This window comes from Silurus aristotelis (assembly GCF_946808225.1).
Source record: "Silurus aristotelis genome assembly, chromosome: 22".
Lineage (NCBI taxonomy): Eukaryota > Metazoa > Chordata > Actinopteri > Siluriformes > Siluridae > Silurus > Silurus aristotelis.
The window spans coordinates 19,629,030-19,656,529 of NC_139595.1; the positions used below are offsets into that span (position 1 = coordinate 19,629,030).

At 40.9% G+C, this 27,500-nt stretch overlaps 1 protein-coding gene across 2 annotated transcripts in view; it reads left to right on the plus strand.

The window, feature by feature from the left end:
- The window catches only part of gad3 (glutamate decarboxylase 3), a 58,931-nt gene that overhangs the window by 6,843 nt on the left and 24,588 nt on the right, over positions 1-27,500 (plus strand). The gene's annotated exons all lie outside the window — the stretch shown is intronic.

Consider the following 27,500-nt stretch of genomic DNA (forward strand, 5'->3'; position numbering starts at 1 on the left):
ACGAAAGCAGTGCAATGAGCATATTTTCACCTCCGCCTCTGCAGAATCACAAGCACAAATAATCATCACAGCATATGTATTACACTTATCACGGATGCACAGACCTCGTGTGACTCTGTAGTGGAGGAAAATATTTCCCATCATGGGATAATTAGAAAATAATTTCTGGAGATTTATTTTTATTTTTTGGCAGATTTCAAGTTGGAAATGATTCGATTAGTAAAAAAAAAGGCTCATAATTAGGGGATAAAACACTGTGTGGCGTGCAGGTAATGCAGAATAATCAACATGTGATGAAGCTGCGTTTCTCCTACAACACCAGAGTATTTATTCTCTCTCTTTTTTTAACGACAGTTTGTTACGAATTACAATTCGACTTTTTATCCATTCATACTTGCATTATTGTAGCTGCTATAATGAACGTACGAATTTGTTACATGAAATGGATAAAAAGTTCAGTTATCCCACAAACAAAGCACATACAAACAATCGAACCATTGGTTAAAAACGTAGCTTAGAAACAAGCCAAACCTAAACTCTGTCCTAAAGAAATCACAGCTCTCACATCTCAATGTGAAAAAAGTGCTGACACTGGAGACTCCTTCTATAAATGGTAAAATAAACATCTCCAGGTCTACTCGAATGGAGTAACTGCATGATACAGTATGTATTTAATCACATTTGTACAGATAGTGAGGTGAACACAAGGTCACATGATTGTAGATCTTCTACAATAAGATCATGAGCATCACCAGATCTTTAGAAACAACTCGCAGAACGCTCTCTGCAGGACGCCCGGGAGTTCCTTCACCATCCGTTCTCGGTTGGAACCCTGGGCCTGTGATCCATCTCATCTCCAGAGTTTGCCAACTTTAGATGGGTGGATAACGTGCACACGCTGCTTTAACTTCTTCTGGCAATAAAGTCATCAGCACTAATGTGTCTGATGCAATGACTTATGTTAATGGGTTCTTTTCTAATTAAGTACAAGTCTATACTCATTAAACTCTAAATGGATGCGACGCTCTAAGAAAGCGAGAGGAAAAGCGAACGCCGGCGTGTTCTTCCGCCAGCCGTGATTCCACGCGGGAACGCTCGTCTGTCAGCGGAGAAAATCAAGGTCATCGTCTTGTAAAATTGTTTTGGCAATGGAGTGAATCATAACAGCGCTGGGCTTTCACACGGCTCCTGTGCAGCTCCCGTGGACGCTGGCAGGCTGATTTAGTTGGAAAAACGAGTGCAAGTCCACAGCGGACAGCGTGTTTCGGGGGTTGGGGAGAGGTGGCAGGGAGTATTGCGGGGGAGGTGCTGGGGGTTTGTGATTGGAGGTGACGCCTGAGTGCCGAGGGTGTTCTGATTTTTATGCTGATGCATTTCACTTTCCTTGGGCTGTTTGTGTACAGTGCGGTGTTGAGTGACACTTATCCGGAGCGGCACAAACAGAACACAAGTGTCTCTCTGCAAAAATAATTGCATCTCATTATTATTGCACCTGCACTCGCTTGTAGAAGACGGAGCCCTTCGTCAATTAAACGCAGTGTTCTTCAAGGCAGTAAGCAGAAAGAAGAACAATCAGAGACATGAATAACTCCAGTGTTGGATCCATCTGCATCCCCGAGGGTTCTGCAGTCCATCACTCTGAGAAACATCATAACAGTTTTGAAGGATAGAAGTAGAACCTGTTTTGGAAAGATTTCACAACTAGCCCTTATAATAAACTCTTCGCAGAAGCTTGTCTATTAAAAAAAAGGACGTTTATCCTGCAGGACTCCACATAGATTTTTTTGGAAACGGTTAAATACTTAACCAAGGAACCCTCAAGGAACCCACCTTTTTAATAAAATATTAAAGCTTCTTAAAGGTTCTAAGACTCGTATAAGGTTTTTTTTATCTGAATCCTGCCTGAAAGGGAACTCGACAGTTGCTGCAGGTTTTCTACATAGTGTTAAGTAAAACCCTTTTGGGCAATTAAGATCCCTTAATGATGCAAAAAACCCTTAAGGAATCTGTGTTCTGAGACAATTTGCAGCTTTGTTCTAGTTTTAATTAGCACCTTGTATGAAAGGGAAGATGTTACTCGTAAGACGTTATGTAGAACCTTACAGGTTCTTGGATATGTTCCTCTGAAGGTAAATCTTAAAGATTTAATTTGAGTACCACCCTAAAACCCTCCTGAGGATCTATCCCATAACTGTCTACACAATGTTTCAGAAACACTATTTGCTAAGAGGTTCTTAGCTTCTCATAATGGTTCTTCCTGAAGGGAAATGTGTTCCTGTAGCTTGTTTTTTAACGGTTCTTCAGTTTGTCTGTTGCAGGAAACAGTGGAAGTTTCCACTGTATGTGGAGAAGAACAGCTGAGAATTAACCATAATAATACAGTGTCTTACAGCATCGACAAAAACCCACAGACTCCTAATAGACTCTTGTTTCAGATTTTAAATTGTTATCCATCTTCTCATCTATGGATCATCGTATCAGTGTGTCTCATTTCTTCAGTTTGTTATGTCTAAATACTCTAAATGTTCCACCGTATTGTGTTTCACAGTAAAGAGAGAAAAGTCTGCCGTCTGCGTCTCTGATATATTTTTCAGGTTGAAAAGTCTAGACACTGTGCTCGGGATACTGGTGGAAATCGTGTCTTGTAGCTTCTACGCAAGAATGATTTGGAAACCTCCAAGGAACATAAAGCACAGGCAGGTTTATTTTTCATGTTAATAATCTGAACGTTCAGATCAGAAAATAAATAGATTCTGAATTCGAGGAATTTTCCAAACCCACATATTTGAGAAACCGATTCCCCCCAACAGGAGCTGAAAACGGAACCTTGTTGTTCTTTTTTTCTGTGTTTTTGTATCGGATGTATTACGGGAATTCACTGTCAGAGTAAAGTAACGCCTCTGATGTCGATGAGAGCAACTCGAACGCTGAGAAACAGAAAGCGGAGAGACGGAGAATGAAGGACACACTCTGACCCAATCACATCTCCTACACCACCACCACCAACACCAACACCAACACCACCACAGCACTCGTTCTGCAGTACACGCTAAAGCTTCATTCATTATCCACTTTCCCCTAGTGTGTGTGTGTGTGTGTGTGTGTGTGTGTGTGTGTGTGTGTGTGTGTGAGGAGAAAGATGGCTTCTGTACTCCAGCAGCAGGAGCGTCCAGTTGCTCTCAGCTCATAGCGTGGACACTAAAGGGTGATGGAGCTTAATGAGCTGTCGCCCCTTACCCAGCTCAGAACCTCCAGGCCTCCACGCAAATGGAGTAACAGAGCCCCGTCCTCACCCCATTTCTCTCGTCCTTTTTTCCCACCTGTCTCTTGCTGTCTGAAAGCTTCAGTCCTCCGTCCTCACAGTCGATTCTTCCCTGCAGTGATTGAGATTTGCAACCTGCAGGAGACGTGAATGAAGGCTGGATTGGTGTTAAGACCTCTGCTTTCCTTGAGGAGTCTTTCCATTCTGTGCTCAAGGATAAGGCAGAGTTAATCTGCAGACAGATAATGGGTGTGTGTCACGTATTGTGCTCTGGACACACATTCTCCATGTGGTGCATTGACACGTGTAAATGTATTTTATTTATTCTATAGTGATCTGTGTTTAAAAAAACAACCACAAAAAAAACCTCGTCCTGTGCATGTGCAACACTACACTACAGTGTTCAGTCACGCGGCCTGAAATCAGATGCAGGAAGGAAGGTTTCTCTTCACACCTTCTACATCCTCAAGAAGCTGCGTGCGATATCAAATGAAGGACAGAGATGAAGACATTTATTATTATTATTATTTGAGAAATATAACCAGCTTATACTTACTTAATAAATGAAGTTACATGTTATATCCGTTGCCATGGTGATGTACTGTTTCATAAAGATGAAAATTGCAATGGATTTTGTGAAGATTTATGAAGATTCATTCATGTTCTAGTAAATTCAGGTACTGATGTGAGGTGAGGAGGCCTGGGGTACAGGCAGTGTTAACATTCATTCATGTTCAATAAAGTTCAGAGCTCTCTAGCAGGAGATCTTCCATAAACTTCCAACCCATGGAAAGCAGATCTGCATGGAGCTGGTTTTGTGCACAGGAACATTGTGATGCTGGAACAGGCACAGACGTCTCCTATTTTAAATAAAGGGAAAAGGTAATGCTACCAAATGCACCCAAAGACGTCCAATACAACTGTGTTCCTCCAACAAGTGCGGAAGAACCACACATGGCTGGAAACGTAGGTGTCCCAATCTTTTGCTTATGAAGTGTATCACTTAGACTATAGCAGCTGTAAACTGGTGTTCGCTCAAAACACAGGTTGTCATGTTCTACCAAGAAAAGCCTGAATAAGAAGTGAGCGCAGTAATAAACACGGGAAAATGACAACCAATCAGATTCAATTCTTCGCCGTCTATAAACGATCTCGTTAACTAATTACCGTTCTCCTAATATGCGCTAGTCTATTAAAGTGGCTACGTCAACCATACTATACAGACCCCCCATCCTCCATCTACCCCCAACCCTGCCCCCCCTGCGGTGATATTTTAAGAATATAATGCAGCATTTTTTGTTTGTGAATAAATAAATAAATAAACAAAGCAAGTTTCAGAGCAAACGAGGCCGTGCTCTCCGTCGGAGTAAAGATACCAGAGAGGCTCATTTTTCACTCTCCTGCACCGTTGAGTTTTTCCTCATTTGTGTTAATGCATACAGTAGATTATTATGTGCGATATAGATCTTAATAGTGCGACTCCACACAGGCAGGAAGTGCATCGATCCATCGCTCGCGTTCTTATAACGCAAATGAAAAATGCCACAATCCGGATAAAATCCTATTCTGTCATGTCAGGGTCTGAGACAAAAAAAAGAAATAAATACAAAAATTTGACAGAGGATATTAAGGGCAGTGTGTGTGTGTGTGTGTGTGTGTGTGTGTGTGTGTGTGTGTGTGTGTGTGTGTGTAAATGTGTGCATTTTGGGCAGCTGGGATATCGATTTTTTCCGAGATAATTAACTGAGTTAGACTGCTGCGCTGACATTTCGGAAGCTGATACATCGACTTATTGGAGCTAAATTAACCCCAGGTGGATAGACGGCGTCCCCGCAGGTACGGATTGGACTCGAATCAGATGGAAAGTGTAACGGACGGAATTAGCCGCTCGGTCAAAGTTCATCCGCTAGGCTTCCTCTTTGCCGAATGAAGCGTCGTGCAAAAGATAGTGACAGGGCGGAGCTTTAAAGCGAGTCAGGATGTCACAGGCCTTAATGAGGTGCGCCGTGGGTTCACCGTGTCCCTCGGGGGCCTGATGCTGCTCGCTCGCTTCGGGGGGGAAGAAAAAAAAACTTTTAATGATGCTTCAGAAGTGTTTCTATGAACTTATCCATGGACAGGAAAAATAATGTGTATGTTAATGTTTCCATGGAAACAGCTTGAGGTTTTTGGACTTGTTTAACCTGAATGATTGATTATTTAAACACGATTAATTATAATTGATTGGACGAGACTGATCTTTAATAGAAGGAGTCTCCAGAACCAGGACTTAAAGTTAAAGCTGTACATTTATTTTATTATATGTGAGTTTTCTATTCTAAAAAGTATAAAGTGTCTTATTTATGAATAAATAAAAATCTACATGTATAAGGCTAAATTGCTGGGATAAATAAAAAGTGCTATTATAAAAGAAAAGAAATAAAATCTACGTCATGGCTCCGCCCCTTTGTCATCAATTACTTTCCTCAAACAGCACAACACCGAGGTTATATTATAAACAGGAATGTTTAATGACTGTAATATCGATCTCATCTCGGTGTAATTACATTACCAGATTCATCACGATCTTATATTAAATAAGGTCATTTTCTCTCCGCCGTTTTCACTCTTCACATAATAAGCTTCTTGTTTTTTTGTTTTTTTTGATGTTGGAGCCTATAATTATGAACTTTCTTCATATTCCATTAGAACAAAAATAAATGACGGCTCCTATTCCGTCGCCTCGGTGTTATAATAATAATAATAATAATAATAATAATAATAATAATAATAATAATAATAATAATAAGACGGTGAGGCTGCTGTGTACTGGAACAGAACGAACGCTCGAATATTTTCTCTCTCTCCGGTCTCGTTAGCACCGTGCGCCCGCAATGAGCTGGAAAATGGACCCGATCGTCAGTGTCGGCATGGAGATGGCACAGAAAGGAGTTTCTCTCACACACACACACACACACACACACACACACACACACACACTCAACCCCAGTGCTGCTCTTCACAGGTCAGTGCCCACTCCAGCAGCTCGCTCACGCTCCCTGTCAGAAGAACAAAGACCCGAGAAAAGAATTGCATCTTATATCAACGCCTCATAAGCTCCAACTCCATAAGATTGCAATTCAAAGGAGCTGAGGATTATTATTTCATTAGATGCAATCATAGATTGAAACACACACACACACACACACACACACACACTAGTATTGAATTTGGGTAAAAAGTATATGGTAACGTGAATATTTTTACATTTTAACACGTGATACTTTTGAGTGTTTTGAGTTTGCATCCTCAACATGGTTTTACTGCTGAACATCTCAATACAATTTACAGTTTCTACTTCCTTATAGTCCCCAGGTGCCTGATCAGGTGTGTGTGTGTGTGTGTGTGTGTGTGTGTGTGTGTGTGTGTGTGTGTGTGTGTGTGTGTGTGAACTATCACCCGTGTCCCCGTAATGCCCTGTTATTGAAACAAACACAAATTTCATTTCTTTGGTTTTTACATCAGAAGATCACAACAAATATCTTCATAAACCTGCTACAAATACCAGATTTGACCTCATACACCACCATGAAAATGCACCATTTTCTCAGTCCTGGAACCTTCTCTGGTTTGAATTTGCGGTTTCGATCTTCTAACAATCACATGTTTTAAACCAGAGTTTCTGTTTTCTCTCCAAATCTTCCCATCCATCATAATGCACCATCTTCTGGATGGAATTCTTATCATTGGAAACCCATTTGCTGCTGATGGAGATGTTGCTATATGAAGACCCTGAAGATACATGAGATGATTATAGATGGTAAACACTCAGGAACCAGGAAAATGGATTTGGAGTGTGATTAATATGACCAGTTCTGCTACAGTGGCTCAGGATTGTAATTTTTATGAACAGTTGTGCTTAAGGGAGCGGTTGATAACCTCAGTAATGATGGAACTATAGCCAGATCAGAACGAGTTCCCTTTGGAATCTGGTTCCTGTCAAGGTTTCTTCCGCATAAAGTCTCAGGGAGTTTTTCCTTTATCATCTTTTCAGGTTTGCTAATCAGAGATCTTGATCTCTGTAAAAGCTGCTTTGTGATCAATGTCCCTTGTTAAAGTGCTATACAAATAAAATTGATTTCAATTGGAGAATATGTGATATGAATTCGAAGTTCAGAGGTTCAACCAATTTGCACATCGAAGCCTTTTGAAAAGCAGAACTTCTTCACACCGAGCTCCAGAGTTCCAGGATGGAAAGGGAAGTGTAGGGTGATTTTAGATTTACAACAGCAGATCTCACAAATCCTTTACCGAGATCACTCCACTCAGAGCACCGGATATCAGTCACATCCGGTTTTATATTCACATCAGTAACTTATTAAAGGGGTCTGATGCTGTTTCATGCATTCTGAGTTATTTACTCTGTTAGATTTGGATTTACATGTTAAACGTGTTCAAAGTTTAAAAAAAAAAAAACTATTTGGACGTATGATGAAGTATTTCTGTGCCCAAAACTGTAAACTCCTCCCGGGTTTGTAAAGGTTTTTCCAAAAAAAGGCACTTTATGACATCACGAAGGCAGAATTCCTTGTATGGACACTTCTTCCAGAAGAAAAAAAGCAAGAGCCACGCCCATCACCATGCTTCATTCGGTAATGGAAATGGTCACAGCACTGCACAGGACGAGAAGAACTTCTAAGATGTGGTTTTGGATGTGAGTGAAGGAGAACCTTGTTTAGCTTCCCAAAGAACCACGTAAACAGTGGATGCAGTTTGTTCTTTAGGAGCAGCGAGTAGGAAAGTGATTCCGCAAGTGTTCTGTCAATATCTGTTATACAAAATCATCCTGTTCTGTGGAATTCGTTTATATATATATATATGTATTGTTTACACTTATTTTTATACTTTATAGTCATACTTTATACTTTTACACAATACACATATATATATATATATATATTCTATTTCCATTTACATATACATTCTATTTTTTGCATACAGTTTTGTATTTCACTACATGTTGTACTCTGTATGTATGTGACAAATAAATTTGCTTGGATGTAGGGTGCATAAACTTTTGCACGAAGCCGTATACATTATGTACTGCTATGTTGAATCCTTTAAAAAATCCAGCGTTAGACTCCTGGTAGACTCACAGTCGCCTCATTACACAGTAATGAAGCAGCGTTTAAACACGTGTTTACGCTTAAATCATGTGAAGGACTCTTTCATTTGCTGTCTCTCGGAGTTGAATCAGAATATCGGAGGTTCAGATTAATGAGTTAAACTCTACAGGCAATTTCCACTATTACTGTAGGCCCGTGTTTGCTTTCTGTTTCTCATATCGCGTCCTCTGTAGACCCGTCTCACTATGAACCATTTGTCTTCCTGACCTCTAAAATCAATATGTAATTCAAATTAGGAGCTCGGAAGGAAGGAGGAGGAGGACGAGAAAAAAAAGAAAAGGCACAAAAAGAAAGCAGGAGAGAGAAAAAATTGCCAGAGGAATCTCATTCAGGAATCAGAAATGCTGGTTTGAAATAAGGCACGGGTTTTAGAGCGAGAGAAAAGAACGAGAGATTCTTCCGACGTCTGCGAAATGAGTTCAGGAACAAAAGGTCGGGGTGTTGCGCTCGGCCGTCGCTGGCATTTTTAAACGTCTGTAATGGTCTGGAGATGATCGGCACATGCGTTCGCACCGGGTTCGAGAGCAAAGAGCCGGAATCGAAAGCACAACACAGACACAATGCATGAGCCAGAACCAGAAGCTCTGGGGAACGAGGAAGTGTAGCAATGCAGCAAAAAAACTGCTGGAGAAACAGACGAGGGGAAATACAGGGGCCAATAAACTAACTCAGGAATTCGTGCATTATTTTCTAGATTTTGGGGGATTTTCTTGCTTCTATAACATGTCTGCTCTAAAAGATAAATAATAAGCAATCTAGTAATTTTTTTTTATTTCAACCAAAAATATGGAACCTGCAATTTTGGCAAAGCTCCGCCCCCTTCAGCTTCAGGTCACAGTATATTTCTAAATATTTTATTTAATTAAATTTTGTAAACATTATTTTAAATAAAAATTTTAAACCAAAATTTGGTGTCTATCCATCAAAATATATACAGTACAGACCAAAAGTTTGGGGACACCTTCTCATTCAAAGAGTTTTCTTTATTTTCATGACTATGAAAATTGTAGAGTCACACTGAAGGCATCAGGGGCTATTTGACCAAGAAGGAGAGTGATGGGGTGCTGCACCAGGTGACCTGGCCTCCACAGTCACCGGACCTGAACCCAATCCAGATGGTTTAGGGGTGAGCTGGACCGCAGAGTGAAGGCAAAAGGGCCAACAAGTGCCAAGCATCTCTCGGGGAACTCCTTCAAGACTGTTGGAAGACCATTTCAGGTGACTACCTCTTGAAGCTCATCAAGAGAATGCCAAGAGTGTGCAAAGCAGTAATCAAAGCAAAAGGTGGCTACTTTGAAGAACCTACAATATGACATTTTTCAGTTGTTTCACACTTTTTTGTTATGTATATAATTCCATATATAATTCCACATGTGTTCATTCATAGTTTTGATGCCTTCAGTGTGAATCTACAATTTTCATAGTCATGAAAATAAAGAAAACTCTTTGAATGAGAAGGCGTGTCCAAACTTTTGGTCTGTACTGTAAATGTTAAATCGATTTTCAAAAATCTTTCATTTTACACACACAAAAAAAGATTTTTAACGTTATAAATGGTCTAGTAAATCTTTCTGTAAAAGATATAAATATAATATAAATTAATGTATTATAATATAATGTAATACAGGTTTGCAGCCGAGTGTGAAGCGGCTGGGATGAGAATCAGCACCTCCAAATCCGAGGCCATGGTCCTCAGTCGGAAAAGGGTGGCTTGCCCACTTCAGGTTGGTGGGGAGTTCCTGCCGCAAGTGGAGGAGTTTAAGTATCTTGGGGTTTTGTTCACGAGTGAGGGAAGGGTGGAACGGGAGATTGACAGACGGATCGGTGCAGCTTCTGCAGTAATGCGGTCGATGTACCGGTCTGTCGTGGTGAAGAAGGAGCTGAGCCGCAAGGCGAAACTTTCGATTTACCGGTCAATCTACGTTCCTACTCTCACCTATGGTCATGAGCTCTGGGTCATGACCGAAAGGACAAGATCCCGGATACAGGCGGCCGAAATGTGCTTCCTCCGCAGGGTGGCTGGGCGATCCCTTAGAGATAGGGTGAGAAGCTTAGTCACTCGGGAGGAGCTCGGAGTAGATCCGCTGCTCCTCCACATCAAGAGGGGTCAGCTGAGGTGGCTCGGGCATCTGTTCCGGATGCCTCCTGGACGCCTTCCTGGGAAGGTGTTCCGGGCGCGTCCCACTGGGAGGAGACCCCGGGGAAGACCTAGGACACGCTGGAGAGACTATGTCTCCCGGCTGGCCTGGGAACGCCTTGGTGTCCCCCCGGAAGAGCTGGAAGAAGTGTCTAGGGAGAGGGAAGTCTGGGCATCTTTGCTTAGACTGCTGCCCCCGCGACCCGGCATCGGATAAGCGGGAGAAGATGGATGGATGGATGGATGTAATATAATATAATATAATATATTAAGATTTATTTTAAGAAATATTTCTGACAGTAAAATCGAATAAAAAATTCCCCTGATATCACTAATAAGGAAGAAGAACTGTGAGATGTTCAGGTGTACTGCAGGGTCTCAGACGTGTCTCGGTCTAAATCTCAGCAAGCAGATGAAAGTGAATTGTCATGATCTGATATTGAAGCCGGTATTGGACGGTCACGTGACTTCTGCAAGGCAGCCGTGATTCTGATCATCCGATCACGCCTGGCGGAGTGTGACAGGTGAAAATTGGAAGCCATAATCGTTACATGGAGATGAGAAACAGTCCACCAGCTGTGGCCATCGCCTCCATGTCCATCGAGCTGTTTGACATCGGGGTTTACGGCTGGACACTGAAGAAAAACCTTCTGGAAGCATCTGAGAGCACCAGAGCAGGACAGGATTTTGTGAGGTTGGTGTGATGTTTCTCCCAGTGTGAGATCATGTGACTTTAATGGGCTACTTCTAAAAATAAAACATAAATAAGTAACAAAATATACTAATAAAAAAATCACACATTTCAGGCAACAATCTAATTAAGTTGAAGTTAATTTCATAAACAAAAATCTATAAAAAAAATCCATGATATTGAAATGAAAACATTCAAGTGAATTGTTATTCATTGAGTTTTCATGTAGGAAGGTGAACCTTCAGTCCAGACTGAAGTCCTGAGTGATGTGGAACAGATTTTTCTTAGTACTTGGCTCCATTCTGCTTTCCCTCAACACTGTCCAGTCTCCCAGTCCCTGATGGAAAAAAAACACCTCCACAGCATGATGCTGCCACCACCATGCTTCACTGTTGGGATGGTTTGGGGCAGGTGATGAACGGTGCCTGGTTTTCATTTAGAATTGAGGCCCAACAATAAAATCTTGTTGTCGTCAGACCAGAGAATCTTGTTCCTCACAGTCTGAAAGACCTTCAGGTCCCTCCAGCCGTGTTTCCATGGGCTTTGCACTGAGGAGACACTTCAGTCTAGCCACTCTGCCATAAAGTTCAGATTGGTGAAGGGGTGCAGTGATGGTTGTCCTTCTGGAACTTTATCCATCTCCATACAGGATCTCCAGAGCTCATTCAGAGTCACCATCAGGTTCTTGGTCTCCTCTCTTCCCAAGGCTCTTCCCCTGATTGCTCAGTTTGGCCGGGTACTGGAAGAGTCCTGTTTGTGCCACACTTCTATTTGAGAATGATGGAGGCCATTGTGCTCTTGGGAATCTTCAGTGCAGCAGAATTTTTTTTGTTGTTGCCTTCCCCAGATCTGTGTACAATCCTGTCTTTAAATTCTTTAGACCGAAGAGAGGTGTGTGTCTTTCCAAATCATGTCAAATCAATAACCATCTCCACAGGTGGACTCTAGTCAAGGTGTAGAAACATCAGCAGCGATCAGTCGAAACAGGAGGCATGTTTAAATATTAAACACATGTATTTCATTTTTTTTGTGTACAAACACTGAGCCAAATCACGTGACTGATTAGTGCTTATTTATTATTCATGTTAGTTCTCATGTCCATGCCGTGTCTCTCTCCGAAACAGTGCTGTAATTCGGGTCCTGCAGACAGAGACGTCGGTGGTTAGAGGCTCAGGTGTGGAGAATGATATAATAATCGGAGCAAATTGAATGTGAATTAGGTGAAATTGAAGTAAACAGGGTGTGCAGACTCGATAGGAATTAATTCGGCTTTATCTGCTGGATTTCATCACCAATTTTGCTCACTGAAGAGACACTATTATCCTGATGAGAGACTGAATATTCTAAACACACACACACACACACACACACACACACACACACACACACACACACACACACACACACACACACACACACATCCTATTTGTCTCACTGCCTGGGATTTCCTGAATGATCTGTTTACTCAATAATCCATAATCATCACACGTTTAGATAAGAACATGTCCTTATACACACACACACACACACACACACACACACACACGAGACATGTTCCATCCTGATGTTCTACATCTGGATGGAGTTCCCTTCAATAGGAGACACTCTGTGTAAGGATGGTTTTACATCAACAGCCTAAAGATCCATGAAGTGCCTCAGCAGCTCAAGAGGAACAAATTTGGATTCTAATTAACATCAACAGTCTCCTACAATGTGTTCAGGACCACATTCTGCATAAAGAGTTCTACATTCAAGCTCCATCACTGAACACTTCATCTGTAATAAAAGAACATTCAGTGTTGATGAGGATGAGGTTTTGGTTCCTCAGGGAGTTCCTTCACCACCGTCACCAATCAAACAAACTGATACAAACTGATCTTTTTAACCTCTTTATCTCTGTAAAGCTCCACAAATAAACCTGAATTTAATCAAATAATGTGTGTGAGCAAATCACACGTGATAAACTGAATCGCATGACTTTGAACAAGATGACAAAAAAAAAAGAAACGTGTAAAATCAGTGAATCGAATGGCATCTGGAAATAAATCAATTCTGAAAATGGACGAAACGTGTACATGTCACACGTGAGCAATAAATGAACCTTCGGTGGAAAGAATGTGGAAATAAACCGTGTGTGAAAATATATGTTATGAAATAATAGATATACAGACTGACTTACAGACGATAGATAGATAGATAGATAGATAGATAGATAGATAGATAGATAGATAGATAGATAGATAGATAGATAGATAGATAGATAGATAGATAGATAGATAGATAAGCCATGCACACAAATAAACACAATAATATGCATATTTTAATAATATTATAATTATTATATGATTTCATTATTCATTTAATTATTCATAAAGAATTTCAAAACTTCATTTAGAAATGGATAAAAAACATTTGCGATTGAAACAATTACGACAATAGAAAGAAGTAGCAATTTTTCACTAAATATGCAAAAGTCAACGAATCGTAGCGGCGCAGTAGCAGTTTACAGCCCGAGACCCCTGATTTAATTAAAGTATTCCTGACCTTCATTTTCATTTTACCTAAAATAGCCCTATAAGGTTCCAGATAATGTGTGTGTGTGTGTGTGTGTGTGTGTGTGTGTGTGTGTGTGTGTGTGTGTGTGTGTGTGTGTGTGTGTGTGAGTTTTCATTGTATTTCTATGTTGTTATAACCGTTTGGTTAGCCGACTTGTTTTAGCCTGACATGTGCACTTCTCAGCCAATTATACCTTGTGTTTAACACACACACACACACACACACGCATGCACGCACGCACGCACACACACACACACACACACACACACACACACACACACACACACACACACACACACATATAACTACACACTCTTCTGACAGCGTATTGACTTGTTTACACCCAGTTGTTCCTTTTCTCTTTTTATTGTGTCTTTCAAAAGGCCCAGAAAAGCGAAACCCGGTCAATTAGCTGCCCCATGCGAAGACGCCTTTCAAAGAAGCTGGACACCAAACCGAGAACATTTCAGACATAATGAAATGTCTCCCTACACCTGCATGTCCAGCGCTCTTCTGTTCAGTCTAGCTTCACCGCGATGCTGTCAGGAGGTTTTTTTTTTCCCAGGATGAGAAATCATTAGCATGAATATAAACCGATAAAAGACATGCACAGGCTTCATCAAGACATATAGGTATCAGAGACATGTCAGAGTTACAGTGTCCTCCTCTGTTCTGTTCAGAGAAAAATGTCTCCTAGGAAAATCTTTTGGTTTTTTGACACGGTTCTGCATATGTGAATTTTTTATTGATCTGATTGTTTTTTCCCACTTGTAATGATCTGTTTATTTTTACGTACATCAGATGATTGATTCATTTCCACGTGATTCACAGAATTGGATTCATTTTTCATGTTTCAGCGAATCCGTCTCTAAAAGTCTTGAAGCTGATCATTTAGCTCACGTTTCAGTGTCACACTGGCCATAGAGATGATGTCATAACCATCCATAAATGTAACATCCATACACACTAATTCATCTGTACTACAATTACCCTTCATTTACCCTTAATGTGATAAAAAGCATTATGTTTTCTAGTAATTTTCAGTCCTATCAATAGATCTCATCTTGCTCTTTAGAGCATGAGCCTTTTTCCTCTCAACTCCTACTTCACATTCAGTAATTAACTTTTCTTTTCAGGGAAAGATTTAATTACCGACGTGAGTTTGAATGTCATAACGCAGGAAAAAAAAAAAGCCCACGGGCAAATCAATGCGCAACATTCAAAAATAACACTGGAATCTAAAATGCAAATGTCATGACTCAATGCCAGGAGTCGCAGCTCGAAATGAAATCAATGCATCATCTGTGCGGTCCGGGGCGTTAGCATTTGTAATGCTAAATTGTGATGCAAAAAAAAAAAAAAAAAAAAAAAAAAAACAAGCGTCGCCGTCGTTGTTGTTTTTACGTTCTGCGTGCTCGCTTTTGTAAGCGAGGGAATCAGAATGCAGAACGCTTTGCTACTACTTACAACGATTTCTGTGGCTTCGAGCACCCACAGGAAGCGACGCCAAGCTTTAGCGGCGCGTTTGGCACGGAGCTGAATCCATCGAGCGCTGGGAGGTGGAGATAAACCTTCGATGGCCTGTGGGACGTGTGTTAGCTGAACGAGAGAGCACTCATTCGCCTGTTCCCTGATTTCACATGTGACTCGAAAACCGGGGTCTTGTAGCGAGTCGTGTTTGGATTGCGCTACACAACGGCGGCTTTAGAGCATCAAACATTAGTATCTAGCATGCGCAGCGTGGGAATTAGCGCCGACTCGAACGCTCGAGGACAAATTTTAAGAAACTTCTTGCCATTCCAAAGCAGAAATGCAACCTGATGAAAAAGCGCATATGCCGTAAGAGCATGGAAGAGTCCAATCTCAGGAGATGAAATCGAAGAGAAATAGATTTTTTTAATTCTTTTTTTTATTATTGTTATTTGCATAATTATATAAATAATGTTCGTAGTTGTTTTGTGTATCGCATCACATAAAGCTCTGCTGCACTCCTGCTCTTGGGCAGGACTTCTCGTCCAGTTTAGTTAAAGGCATACATGAAAAAATAGACACAAAAAAATGTACTTCAAGTAAATCGATTCACTGATTCACTAGAGTTCATCTGGAAGCAGAACAAAGTCTCATCACTTATCACACATGTTCTCAGACCAGAGTGTGATTGCTGTGTTCCTGAAGAACCACAAATGAAGCTGGAGAACACACGATGATTCTATAAAAAAAATTCTGTATGTAGATAAAGTGTCAAAGAAATTAAATGAATCGATTCAGTAGAAATAAATAAAACGTGCATGTAAAAAAATGCAACAAAAATTCATTATCATTTATACAGTTGTTTGTATAAGAATCTACAGTTCTTATTCAACTCAGAGGTTAATGCCTTAGACTCTGGATCAGAAGGTCACAGGTTGAAATCCCAGCACTCCCAAGCTGCCACTGTTGGTTCCTTGAGCAAAGCCCTTAACCCTCAACTCTCAGTTGTGATTGAAGGTGGTGTGAAAGGAACTGCTCTGATTTGTGTGCGCGAGCAGGAGGCACCAAGCCGAGCAATTTATGGCACGATCAGCAAGAGATAATTAATGGAAATGATGCAGCGTGCATAACAAGAGGGGCGTCTTCGAAAAGGTCCATCGACTAACACCGATCCGCTTCATTAATCCAGAGGGTTAGCGAGCGAACAGGCTATCAATTTACCACTTGAAGGGAGTCTCTGTGTGTGCTGCATGCATTACACCTCCACTTCAGCTCCACTCAGAGTTAAAATGGCCTCAACCTGTGACCGATAGGTTGTGGATTCAGATCCCAGAAGTTCCACAGACACTTGCTGGTTTATTAACACAGACATTTAAAGCCAAGTCAAATCTGTGCTTCATTTGGGTGTGAACTTTTCTGAATTATTTCTAATTAGGGAGCTTCTAGTCAGGTTTTTTTAGGGGCCATTCTGAGACTCATTATAACATGTTTGTTTTAAGTTGTGATTGTCGCATGATTGTAAAAAAAGACATTTGTACTAAATGTTACTGATCAAAGTTATAATTTAAATGTCCATCTGAATAATCTGAATGTACTTAATGAGACTGAATGTTTTTAAACTTGAACATGCTCCACTGTTCCTGTCCTGTTCTTCTGTTCAGGTCTTCAGATGGAGTTCTCTTCAATTGTGATGATGGTTCCACATCAACAGCCTAAAGACCCATGAAGTTCCTGAGCAAACGCCTCACGTGCCCTTTCGACTGCGCGTGAGGAAGCGTTTCCTTCTTCCTTTCATATCATAATAGGACAGGAATTTCTCATCCTGTTTTTTTCCTCTTTGTGTAGGAGTTTTATTTCCAAGCCCTCAGGAATCTCAGGCGGCTAATCAAACATCTTGGGCTGAAAGAAAAGACGCATATGTGTCTTTCAGCAGCCGTCATCTTCCAGTCTACTACGCTAATAATCTCGCCCCGGCGGCGCCCCGACCAAATTGATTATGCCATTTTTTCTCTGACGCTGCCATCCTTTCAGGCCAAACACACACACACACACACACACACACACACACACACACACACACACACACACACACACACACACTCTTTTGCTAACCATGGTCCTTCTTCATATTTCTCTCTCTTCTTTCCATCTCCATCTCAGGGTAAATTATGCATGCAGCTTCCATCACTCACGCTGCTCTAACGCCGTCTTCTTCTGGCAATTAGCGCTCCTGAGCAGCGGCGGTGCAGAGAAAGTTCTAGTTTCAGGAACTTGTTAAACAGAGAGAGAGCGAGTCAGATTCGCATTCGCGCCCCGTCGCACCCTGAATCACCTCGATTCCACACGCCCAATTAGCAGACTTGTAGCAACAGGTGAAAGCACGGTGAGGTTCTCAGTAAGCTGCCGAACCAATAAAGATATTCAGAAGATCAGAAGATCAGAAAGATGACGAGATATCAGGAAGAACTTCATCAAGCTCAAACCCCTAAAATTTCAAAAGCTTTTAGTAACTCGTACATGATGAACGTCTGAGAAAAAATCCACACGATGTCACTTCCGCACCCACGCTACTCACCAGACATGACTCCTGTGGACTTCGCCCTCTTCCCAAAGATGAAGATCCGGCTCGCAGTTTTGACACGTTGCACAAATCCAGTGTGAATCGCAGAAGGTGTTGGACTTTCAGAAGAAGACTTTCAGGACACGTCTCAGAAGAACACTGGGACGCTGTATTACTGTGCAAGGGGAATATTTTGAAGTTGATCGTGTGGAAACGTAGATAAATAAAGTAATTTCTTGAGCTCGTTTTAAAACTTTTCGATTCTACGTTGTACCTTTTGTGGTGTAGGAGAAATAAAACACCATCATGTGCTCGAGGTTGAAAAGAAAGAAAAAGAATAAATCCACAGATCACATTAAACCCAGGTGTTTTTCACTCTTTATTTCTTACCTGACTTCATCACCCACTTCTCACTGACTAATGAGTGACACACACAATTTATTTTCACCTGACAAGCAAAACGCTGGAAAAGAGAAAGAGAGAGAGAAGGAGAGAAGGAGAGAGAGAGAGAGAGAGAGAGAGAGAGAGAGAAAGAGAGAAGAGAGAGAGAGAGAGAGAGAGAGAGAGAGAGAGAGAGAGAGAGAGAGGAATCAGACGGCCCACTGTGCGTCACTGTGCTGGTTTTCTGTCTCAGCTGTGCATTATGGTGGAAATTATACACTGGAGTAGGTTTTTATGCGAGTCCACTTTATGGTGTGAAAGAAAAACTTTTTGGCTCACGACAATAATCCTGATAAAAACTTCTGAAGGCTGAAAAAGATAAAAAAAAATTCAACAACAACAACAACAACAACAACAGTGACAAAATGAAATGACTGCAAAACTCCAAAGTGGTGTTCAGTAGACATCTGACTGTCTCTCTCTCTCTTACACACACACACACACACACACACACACACACACACACACACACACACATACCTGTAACACAAACACATTTGTTACATGCACCCACCAAATGCTGTAAATATAATCTCTCACATCAGTATTGCAATTTGCTCTCATCACTGCAGATCCTAAATCTGTTCTGGACTTTACTACACCCTATAGCTGAATGAGTCTCCACCAATCTAGTGGAACATCATCCCAGAAGAGTGGAGCTCATTATAACAGTAAATAGGGACTGAATGTGGAATAGAATGTTCCTCATCTCGTCTCCAAATCACTCGTCTCTTCACCATAAACATAAATTGTGCTGAAACGGGGCATTCGAAAGCCAGAACAGTGAACAGTTCAGACATTAAACCCTACAAGTGCATGTGCCAAATCGCTCCTGGCTCTGTGTCCTTCTAAAAAACATCTTACAACAAAACCAGCCTCGTCATCGAAATCATCTCAAACCTGCAGCATCCGAACATCTACTGACTCACAACATTACCACCATCACTGCATTCCAGAGAATTCATCAACACCTTCTGACCAATCACAGCACAGGAACATCATCACTGTAATGGTACAGTTGTGTGTGTGTATGTGTGTGTGTGTGTGTGTGTGTGTGTGTGTGTGTGTGTGTGTGTGTGTGTGTTAATGTACTTCTATCCCGTGACACCTGTAGTGATGTTCTGATAATCCTTCTAAACGATGTCCTGCATCCAGGTGAAGTAATGAGTGTGTCAGTGGTCTCCGTAGTAACGCGTAACGCTGCTCTCCTTCAGGTCCACTCACGTTAAAGACTTTGAGCGTGTACTGAAACAACGTCTCATCACACACACACACACACACACACACACACACACACACACACACACACACACACACACACACACACACACACACACACACATACTGCTGAATCTTTAATTCTGACTGGTCAGAAACTTGTCATTTATTCTCTATAACTGCGGCTTCTACACGTGGTGCAGGTTTTTATCACATACATTATAATAATAATAATAATAATAATAATAATAATAATAATAATATATTTACATAACCTTTCTGTACAGAAGGAGTCTCCAGTGTCAGCACTCCGTAACCGTAACGTTTAAAACGTTTCCAGATTATTTCTATGTAAATGTATAAAAAAACAACACAATGGTACTTTTTTATCCATTTATAGTTACTTACAGTACTGATATTCAACATTGTGTTATAGTTTCTACAGTAATGATGATTTATCTACAGAGACTCTGAAAGTTTGGTAACGAGAGCAGCGTTCCACAACATTAAATGCAGCTCAAAATGTATAAAAAGTACAAAATGTGGTCTGTTGATGAACAAAAGACTAAAATGATGATCAATTAAACACCTCAATTAAAAAAATCAGTTCAAACAAAACATCGCTTCCGAACATTTAATTTTTCAGTGAAAATGTCACTTTTTTGGAAATCCATAAAAATGGTGATTTTTATTCACCAAAATAGATGCTCGGGATTTTTGCGGAATCTCACTACCGAACGAGCGTCGAGATTTTTTTCCTCTCGAGCTTTTGTTGCTCTCCTTCAGGTCCATTAGTCCCTATTTAAAATCTAAAATTCATTTCAGCAGCTTTGAAACCATCGAGAGCGCCTGAGTGCTGCACTTACCTACGACTGAATGCGTGTGCAGTCAATTAGCCAAATTAAATGTACATTTGCACTGAAAGTCTATGCCTACTTTTTTGTTTGGGGTGTGTGTGTGTGTGTGTGTGTGTGTGTGTGTGTGTGTGTGTGTGTGTGTGTGTGTGTGTGTGTGTCCGGCACAGGAAGTGACCTAGCGAATAAGATGACTCTGTTGATGCCACAGAAAGAGTAAAGTCCTGTTTCTTTTTTTTCCCAGAACCGTATGAAATATTTTGCATTTTGCGTATGGATTGTTTCCTCGAGGCCTGCGCTCGATTCTGTGAATATCGAACAGCTTCTCCGGATAGTTTTGATCATGTTGCCTAGAGCGAGGTATTTTACTGTACTGTAAAAATGCGATGCGAGCACAGGAATGCGAGTCCGTGTCAAACATGCGGCTTGTGTGTGTGTGTGTGTGTGTGTGTGTGTGTGTGTGTGAAATCAAATCTGTCGGTTCGGGGGGGAGTGTTGTGGGTATAATATGTACGCCACAGATCTCTGACAGCACCGTGAGAACGTCTTCCTGGTCTGGTCCTAATTTCCTGTAAATTTCACACTTCACATGGAGACATATTCCATTTGATATTTCATCATGCCTACAGCTAGAACACTCACTTATTCTGCTTTTCCTCTGCAACACACACACACACACACACACACACACACACACACACACACACACACACACACAAACACACACACACACACACACACACACACACTATATGCTTGCCTATGCTTGCCTTGTCTATGGTGTACATCTAGCACATGGGCAGAGAAGCAAATGTGAAGTTGACCAGATTGTTGCTGCCACTCAGGCTGCTGCCTCAGACTCTAACACTCCATTACTCACTGCTGCCATCACGGTTGCTGCTGCTGCTGCTGCTGTTTATTGTTGTTATTGTTGATATAATACTTTTAATTTAACAATTCAATCCTCCGTCATTTCCCTCAACAGCTCCACTCTTTTCTCATTCCATCCTTTTGGTTCCTCACAACATTCCAGAATTCTGCATTCTGATTGGTTGCTCCATGACAATGAAGAAGGGCTAGTTTAGTGGTTAAGGCATTTAACTTCTGCTTGAAAGGTTGTGAGTTCAAATCCCAGCACTCCCTCTGTTTGGCCCTTGAGCAAGGCCCTTAACCTTTAATGGCTTAGTTTTATATATATATATATATATATATATATATATATATATATATATATATATATATACAGTGAGGAAAATAAGTATTTGAACACCCTTCTATTTTGCAAGTTCTCCCACTTAGAAATCATGGAGGGGTCTGAAATTGTCATCGTAGGTGCATGTCCACTGTGAGAGACATAATCTAAAAAGAAAAATCCATAAAATCACAATATATGATTTTTAAATTATTTATTTGTATGATACAGCTGCAAATAAGTATTTGAACACCTGTCTATCAGCTAGAATTCTGACCCTCAAAGACCTGTTAGTCTGCCTTTAAAATGTCCACCTCCACTACATTTATTATCCTAAATTAGATGCACCTGTTTGAGGTCGTTAGCTGCATAAAGACACCTGTCCACCCCATACAATCAGTAAGAATCCAACTACTAACATGGCCAAGACCAAAGAGCTGTCCAAAGACACTAGAGACAAAATTGTACACCTCCACAAGGCTGGAAAGGGCTACGGGGAAATTGCCAAGCAGCTTGGTGAAAAAAGGTCCACTGTTGGAGCAATCATTAGAAAATGGAAGAAGCTAAACATGACTGTCAATCTCCCTCGGACTGGGGCTCCATGCAAGATCTTACCTCGTGGGGTCTCAATGATCCTAAGGAAGGTGAGAAATCAGCCCAGAACTACACGGGAGGAGCTGGTCAATGACCTGAAAAGAGCTGAGACCACCGTTTCCAAGGTTACTGTTGGTAATACACTAAGACGTCATGGTTTGAAATCATGCATGGCACGGAAGGTTCCCCTGCTTAAACCAGCACATGTCCAGGCACGTCTTAAGTTTGCCAGTGACCATTTGGATGATCCAGAGGAGTCATGGGAGAAAGTCATGTGGTCAGATGAGACCAAAATAGAACTTTTGGGTCATAATTCCACTAAACGTGTTTGGAGGAAGAAGAATGATGAGTACCATCCCAAGAACACCATCCCTACTGTGAAGCATGGGGGTGGTAGCATCATGCTTTGGGGGTGTTTTTCTGCACATGGGACAGGGCGACTGCACTGTATTAAGGAGAGGATGACCGGGGCCATGTATTGCGAGATTTTGGGGAGCAACCTCCTTCCCTCATTTAGAACATTGAAGATGGGTCGAGGCTGGGTCTTCCAACATGACAATGACCGGAAGCACACAGCCAGGATAACCAAGGAGTGGCTCTGTAAGAAGCATATCAAGGTTCTGGCATGGCCTAGCCAGTCTCCAGACCTAAACCCAATAGAGAATCTTTGGAGGGAGCTCAAACTCCGTGTTTCTCAGCGACAGGCCAGAAACCTGACTGATCTAGAGAAGATCTGTGTGGAGGAGTGGGCCAAAATCCCTCCTGCAGTGTGTAGAAACCTGGTGAAAAACTACAGGAAACGTTTGACCTCTGTAATTGCAAACAAAGGCTCCTGTACCAAATATTAACATTGACTTTCTCAGGTGTTTAAATACTTATTTGCAGCTGTATCATACAAATAAATAGTTATAAAATCATACATTGTGATTTCTGGATTTTTTTTTTTAGATTATGTCTCTCACAGTGGACATGCAGCTACGATGACAATTTTAGACCCCTCCATGATTTCTAAGTGGGAGAACTTGCAAAATAGCAGCGTGTTCAAATACTTATTTTCCTCATTGTATATATATATATATATGCTCTGGATAAGAGCTTCTCCTAAATGCCATAAATGCTAGAGCCAGCTTTATGAAGTTCTGCTTTAAATGGGTTGGAGTGGAGGATCTAGGGTTAGGATTAGAGCTCCATAGATCTCCAACCCTTTGGATGAATGTGAATGATAAATGCCATCACTGCCATCCCTAACTATCATGTCACAAAATCTAGTGGAACATCTTTCCAAAAGAGTGCCGATTATTGAGATGGAGACTAAATGTGGAACCCAACACGGAGGAGTTGCAGCTGCTGGAATGATGGAGAAAACAGGAACTCACTTGTTTGTTGTGTGTTCTACAACATCATGTTCAAGATGTAGCGAAAAACAGACAAAAAGTACATTTTCGATTAGAAAAGTTGTTTGATGTCTCCGAGAGCTAGCACGCGGGTCTGTGGCTATTCTCAGCGTTTTCTCTCTGTTGCCTGCTGTGCGACGTTTACGTCGGGGAAATGATCAGGATTCATTACAGCAGTGGGAAGGAGAACAGTTCTGTAGCTGCTCTCTCTGTTCTCCGTGGGTGGAAGTGTTTGCTGTGATGATCACGAAAGCGGCGTTTATTTACCATACACACGACACCCAGACAATCCGCTACAAACCGCTCTCCATCTGTCTGCTCTATCTTTCTTTCCTTTTTTTACCTCCTCGTTTAAAATAAAGCCCCATACCAGTCTTGCAAATGTTCTCAATGTTCTTAGTTTTCAGAGGTACTGAGGACCTGTTCAGGAAACTTAACACCGACCAGGTCACTGTGAGCGTCTGGTGTAGAAGGAACCACCTTTACGTACTGAGAACTTTTCTTCTGGAATCATAATCAATGTCTCTCACTTTCTTTATCTCTGTCTCCCCATGGCTCGTTTATTCTATGTCTGCGTCCGACTCTCACTTTCTCTCTCTTTCACTTTTATCATTATTATCAGTAGTACTTTGTTTTTTAGGGTTTTTAATGCAGAACTTCAGTGGGATATAAAGGAATGTTCTTTTAAGGTTCCATGTAACAATTTGTATACTGTATATACGGTATAGATAGATAGATAGATAGATAGATAGATAGATAGATAGATAGATAGATGGATAGATGGATAGATGGATAGATAGATTTTCAATTCTTTAAAGAAGCCACCTTTTTCTCTGATAAGAGCTTTGCACACTCTTTGCATTCTCTTAGTCACCTGGAATGGTTTTCCAACAATCTTGATGAGTTCCCAGAGGTGTTGAGTGCTTGTTGGCTGCTTTCCCTTCACTCTCCAGTCAAACTCATCCCAAACCATCTCAACTGGATTTAAATATGGTGATTTTGAAGACCAGGTCATCTGATGCAGCGCTCTATCACTCTTCTTCTTGAACAAAATACAGAACCTAGAGGTGTGTTCAGGGTTGTTCTCCTGATGGAAAACAAACAATGTTCTCACTAAATGCAAACCGGATGTGATGGCTGCATGTCGCTGCAGGATGCTATGGTCGCCATGCTGGTTAAGTGTGTCCTCAATTTAGATTAAATTACCAACAGTGTCACCAAGAAAGTACCTTCAGATCATCACACCTCCTCCTCCATGCTTCACAGTGGGAACCACACATTCAGGAACCGTCTATTCACCCTCTGCACATCTAACAAAGACACGGCGATTAGAACCAAAATTCTCACATTTTATTTATCAGACCATAGGACAGTTTTCCACTGATCTAATCTCCATTCCTTTTGTTTCTTGGCCCAAGCAAGTCTCTTCTGTTTGTTGTTCTACCAAACTAATGGATTATTTACTGCAGGATCAGCAATGAAGGAACAGTGGATGTTGACATTTATCTACTACTTTGAGAAGCACTTCTGAGGCTGGTAATTCTAATAAACATATCTTCTGCAGCAGAGGTAGCTCTTGGTCTTCTTTTCCTCATGAGAGCCTGTTTTATCATAGCGCTTGATGGTTTTGGAGACTGCACATGGGGATTCATTTAAAGTTCTTAAGATGTTTTTGATTGGCTGAGCTTTATTTTTAAAGTAATAATGGATCTTTTTTCTTTTCTTTACTGAGTGTTTCTTGCCATAATATGGGTTTGTACAGTAGATGTAGCACTAAAAGGACTATTACCTCTGTACTCACACTTTCCTCTACACAAGACAATTAATGCTCTAAAGCACATAAAGAAGGTAAGAAATCAACACTTGAGAAGACACACATGTGATGTGAAATCAATTCCAGGTGATGATCTTGTGACTCTAATGAGAGAACACCATGAGCTTGTGAAGCAGCATCAGAGCTACATGGAGCGACTTTGGACAATCTAAAAGAAAATATCTCACGTTTCTTAACAGGGTTTTTGTTTACTACAGAATTCCAGGCGTGTTCTTTCATTGTTTCTTTATTATTAATGTACAATGCTATAAATAATAAAAATAAAGAAAAAACACATAAAAGTTTCATCTCAAATCTATAAACATTATTTTGAATGCCCTGAAAGATTCGCTGGGTTTTATTTGTTTTTCTTTAGAACCTCTCAGATTCATGCAGAAGAGAGTTTTTTTTTTTTCAATCATCTAGTACCATCTCCTTGAAGAATCAGTTTCCCAATGATCTGTAGCATTGCAGCAAATACACTAAGAGGTAAAAGGGTTCTATGGTACACTGTAGTTCCACCTTAAATCCTTTAAACAACCTTAAGAACCCCCAGGTTTCTACAGAGATCTAGATCTAGTTTTTCCCTTCTTTGAGCTTCGATTTCCTGAAAAACATGGCAGCAGTGTGATGAGGGCAAGGACTAAACCAGGTCTTCTTCTGAACAACATGAAGTTAACAAGCGCATCTCATCCAACCCCCAGCCCACACACACCACTGCACGGAGAACATTCGTACACTTAGAGCCCAGAGAGCAGAGCACTCGGGTCTGACCCAAGCGCCTCGGTGAAATTCTACAGGAAGACAAAACGTTGGCATCTTTCCCATCGAACAAGAGCTTGTTGTCCCTCCCACTTAAACGAAAGCTCATACTTGTGTGGACTTTCAGGCCACAGAGAACCAGAGGCACCGCAGGAATTGGATCCCAGCCTACACGGTGCTCAAGTGGAAGCTGAAGGAGATGGTGTTATATATAAACACTTTGCGTGTACTATTCAACACATTTCTGACATTCCTTCATTACTTCTCCGTGAGCTAGAATTCAGAAGCTGAAGGTCACGGCCTTGGAGCTAAAGGCAATATTTCAATAATCTGAAAAACGCAGCACTGAAAATTTACTTAAGAGCTGGTGGAGCGTGAGAGTGAACAAGGAGAACAGTCTAAGTTCTGTTTCCTCCAGCAAGAAGTGCAGCATCTGCTCCCATATCCACTTTTAATAAATCAAATATTTATATTAAAGCTGTGAAATAAAAGCACAGAGTTTGGCGTTTGTGTATAAATGGAGGAAATAATGCGAAAATGTCCGATCTCACTCTCAATTTCGTGATCACGTTTATGGGATTTGATTTGTTTTAATTTTACATGAAAAAGGTCTTTTTTATAGAAGTTGATTTATAAATTTGGTTAAACTCTTTGAGTTCTCTTGAACCTCTTATCAACTTTTTTTCGAGTTCTCATCACTCTGAGATCAGACTTAGGTTTGAGTATCACCCTGCTGATGTGACTGTGTAAAACTTTAAAAAGAGAAAAAGCAGGTTTCTAAGTTCCACACGCTGTTGCTCAGGCTGCGTTCCTCCCCTGCTCCTCAGGACCTGCAGAATGATTCTTTGCTCCGGTTTGGGAAATGAGAGAAGCAATTTCACTCTTATCTATATTGCATCGCTGCTCAGCCGCAGAGTCGTCCTGTGACCCCACTTTTTAATGTGAATATTTGAAATCAATATAACACCCAAAAAAAAAAACCTGAGGAACTCAACGCTGAAGAAATCAACCAGATTTACTTTATTTACCTCAATACCATAACCAACATCCACCAGATCCACACGAGTTCACCTCTAAACAAACTTAATGATGATGATGATAATGATAAAGGTGATGACTGAAGATTGTTGTTGATGATAATAAAGATGATGATGATAATGATGATAGAGATGATGATGGTGATGATTTGAAGGTGATGATGATGATGGTGATTATGATTAAAAATTATAGTGATAATGATTATGACTGTAAAGATGATGGTGATGATGATTTGAGGGTGATGATGATTATAAATATGATGATTTAAAGATGATAATGATAATGATGATGATGATGGTGATGATGATGATGACGGTGATGATGATGATGGTAAATGTAATGATGATGATGGT